Here is a 4238-nt window from a genome sequence, read left to right on the forward strand (position 1 = left end):
GTAACTATTAGTTGGCCAACCTTCACTGACAGGAGTTTGCATTTTTATTACCATCTACCTTGCATAACTGATGAAAGTTAAATGAGATAATTAATGTAATGTGCCTAGTGTAATACCTGGCTTACCTTTGCCTCTAATTATATACATATGATTATATATAATTATATATGAAATTTATATATATGTATATAAAATTTATAAATATGTATATATGACTGCTACTATTGTTTTATTCAAAGTCTCACCAAGAATTTACATTGTTCAATGACAGACATTCTATTAGGTACTTTACCAATAATATATTTTTAAGGTCAAAATGGGGCAAAACTTTGGAATATCCATTGTCTATTTATCCATATGATGAAAACTGACCTAGCACAATTGCAACAATTAGCCATCGCTGTGTAAAAAGTAACCACGAAAAGCTCTGTGCCAATTAACCAGAAGCATTTATTTTGCTCATGGGTCTATGAAGTGGCTGGGGCAGTACTGCCTTGGCTTGTGGTACCTGATTGGCTCTGCTTCATGCTATAAGTCCATGCATAGGTTGGAACAGCTCTGTTCTGTGTGTATTTACTCGGAGGCCCAGACTAAAGGGGCAGCAAGTACCCAAAAGAAGCTCTTTTCATAGTGAGAAGATGCAAAAATACGTAGGTTCTCTTAAGGTCTACATTCAGAACCAGTACCCTGTCGCTTCACTCAAGCCAAGGGAATGGCCAACGTCACCTTTCATGGGAGGAGCTACCTTCTAAGTCACAGGGAAAGCTCCAAGGTACAAAAAGAGGCAAAGAATTGAAGCCAATAATGCAATCTGCCACAATACTGTTTAAAGAATCTTGGCCAAATTGTCCGCAGACAATCCCTAGACCTGCCCCCATATAGAAACATGTGTCCTGGTTTAGCTTCTTATACTTTCCTAATAGGACATAAATCCCTTGGCTGACTGTTAAAGCTTAGCAGTAATATCTCTATTATACAATAATATAATATCCCTATTATTGTTCTATTAAACAATAATATGGGATGTCAACCGGTTAGTTACCTAACAGAATATATCTTTGAATTCTGTGCATATTCTGAGTGATATATTATTTTATATCTGAATCAAGAGATTAGAAGAAAAAAGATAGCAGTTAAATTACATACAGATAATTAAAATTAGATACAAAAATGTAGAAAATTTAATTATGCATTAAATTATATTGTAGATAAATGTAGGTTTTTTAAAGACAAAAATACTACTATAACATTTTCACAGGATGCAATGTGGCAATATCTATAAAAATGGCAAGTGCCAGGAGGAGGATTTTATGTGTCATTTGTGTGTAAAATGATGTCTGTATGTGACTATTCATTGCAAAATTGTGATAGTAAAAGATTGGAAATAACATAAATGTTCATTAATTAGAAACCACTGGAATAAATTATCTCAACTCATACACTGGCATGTGCAGCCATTAACAACAATGCGGTAGTTCTTCATGTAATAATAACACAGTTTGTCCAAAGAAGTGTGGAGGCCACATCACAAAGATTCAACCTATAAATAATTGACATCATCAAAGTATGTACGCTATGATTCCATTTTTGTAAAGATAAAGCTACACATACAAATGACCTTATATTTGTGTGTATAAATATCTACATATGTACTTGAATAATAAATAATAATGGGCAACATAAACTGTACCAGGCACTGTCCTAAGTGTGTTCTGTACATTGGTATTTAATGTTCACAACAACTCCATGAGGTAGGTAATTATTGCCACTTGACTTATGGGGGTTCCGAAGCCCTGAGAGGTCGGTTCCTTGCCCCAGAAACACGGCTAGTAAGTAACTGAGGTGAGATCTGCACTCAGGTAGTTTGACTCCAAAATCTGCCTTCCCAACTACTGAGTCTTGATTTCTCACTGTCATGTAAAGAAAATACATGGGAAATAAGCATAGTCAGTTAATATCTGAAGAATGAAACTTGAGAATTTTTATTTTCTATGTTACATGTTCTTATCATTTGAGTGTTTATAATAAAGCACTGCCTTTGCCACCCACAGAAGGTAGGTGTATATCAAAGGGAGGGTATAAAACACTTAGAAAGTATCTGAGACCACCATTCCTAACTTATTGGCAGAAGTTTTGTAAGGGACCATGTTTTGTAAGAGGTCTGCAGAGTCTGTATCACCACTTCCTCCAGGCCAGGTGTTTAGGGTTCACGCTGATGCTCATTGGTTGGCTAGTTAGTAAATTACTCTGATTGCAGGTAAATAATCTCTACTTGGCACTCTCTTAAAACATGGTGGTACCAGGATTCCCAGTCCCTTCAACCTGAAGCCAGACCCTCGAAGCACTGGGCTCTGGCTCTGATGTCTACGTATGTAGTTTAACCTTGCTGCCACTCTTCTAACCACCATGGTAGCATCAAAACTCCAGCCTGGACGTTATGGTCTTCTCTGCTAGGATTACAGTGTAGGGGAAAAAAAGATACATTTCTTTCCCATGTCAGGTTCATGGCAGAGAACCGTATAACAATGACAGATTAACAATTGGTAAACATACTAACTGATTTAATAGAAGTTTTACATGACACAGGAACATTCATAAGGAAATGAAGACCCAAAGAAACAGGGGAACCCGTGTATTTTTTTATGTTTAGGTTTAATGAAGAGTGCACAGTCATGCCGAAGGACAACTGCACGAAAGGAGGTATGATCCGATGGCAGTACACTGGGGGACACTTCGCAAGGCCTGTTTGTCTGAGTCTTCATTGACAAGGATGTTTCTTTCCTCCAGGTATAGGGTGGGTGCCTCTCACATGAGGGTCTTATGACCTGCTCAGGGGAAGTTCAGCTTGGTGTTATGGGCTGTTTTAGGGGAGAAGGGGCAAGCAGAAGGTAACAGCAACCTCCCTGCCTCTGCTGTTTTCTCAGATGCCAAAGTGTCATATTTTGGGGTAGTGTGTCCCAAACCCCATTCTCATTTCATTTAAGTAACACCAGCAACATAGCAAATTTATGGAGGTAGGCCTTATGATAGCAATTGCAATGCTTCCAGACCCTCAAATTTCAGAGATGTTTCAGAAAGCAATGCTGTAAATAACATTTTTCCACTTATAATTTCTATACTATAATTCAATTCTTATACTATTATAATGTAACTTGTACAATAACATACTATACTATTATATATCAGTACATATATAATGGTATGTACTATTATAAACACACAGAGTTGTATTTTTCTTCTAAATTGGTCTTGAGGTCTCTGTCGGGAGAATGGCTATACAAGTCTTGCTCTGCCCTGATGCGGCTTCAGGGAAGGTGGTCATGAATGTTTACGGTATACCTTTCACACAATGTGTCTACCTGGTGGACAGCCTAATGCCTAAGTGTCCGACCATGACCAGGTGTCCCTCACAGGAAACTTGTTTATACTGGCAGATGACCTTGTGGCTCTTGTCTGACCTGTGTCCAGTTTATTCCTACCATGACAATCGCTCTCTAAGAGAGCCCTGACCGGAAGGAGACTTAGGTTCAGGTTGTGTCAGTCAGGTTAGACACAGAGGGGGCAGCACCACAAAACACTTGTAATAACAGAAGCAGTGTATTACTTACAGATCCCAGAAAGAAGAGGGCAGGACCCCTCTCAGGGCCAATGGAAAGGGGGAGCCATTAGGGACATGCATGCTCAACCCGGGGGTGGGGAGCAAGAGAGAGAGAGAGAGAGAGAGCACGTGCGCACACACCCAAGGGACCTGTGGGCCAAAGCCTTTATTGGGGTCCAGGGCGTTACCCAAGCAGGTTTCCCTGGGGAGTTCTAATTGGTGGGTCTACAGCAAGTAGGCATGAGTTCCATGGAGTCACGCTGTGACTGAGAAGGGATCACCGTGGCATATCTATGTGTTCCATGCAGGGTGTGGGAGTCCATGAGGCAAGTCAGGTAGATTGTGCTGTATCTGTCTATCCCATAGGGGGTCCTGGTCACCAGGAGGCAGTTGTATAAGGCAAAGGTCTGGATCAAGCACCTTGAGGAACTGGGGAGAAGTAGGGAACTAGACACAGTGTTAAGACTGAGCCCTGCATCTGCTATCAGAAAGTCCAACTTATATTCAAAATGGATGTCGAGGCAATATACAATTATAAGAATTCACTTCACATGCACACATTAGATATTTACCATGTTAATGATGAGGAGCACAGATAATTGAGGTGTATTTTAAATTTTAGCTTTTAACCAGGGCATTG

This window comes from Eulemur rufifrons, chromosome 18 (assembly GCF_041146395.1).
Source record: "Eulemur rufifrons isolate Redbay chromosome 18, OSU_ERuf_1, whole genome shotgun sequence".
Lineage (NCBI taxonomy): Eukaryota > Metazoa > Chordata > Mammalia > Primates > Lemuridae > Eulemur > Eulemur rufifrons.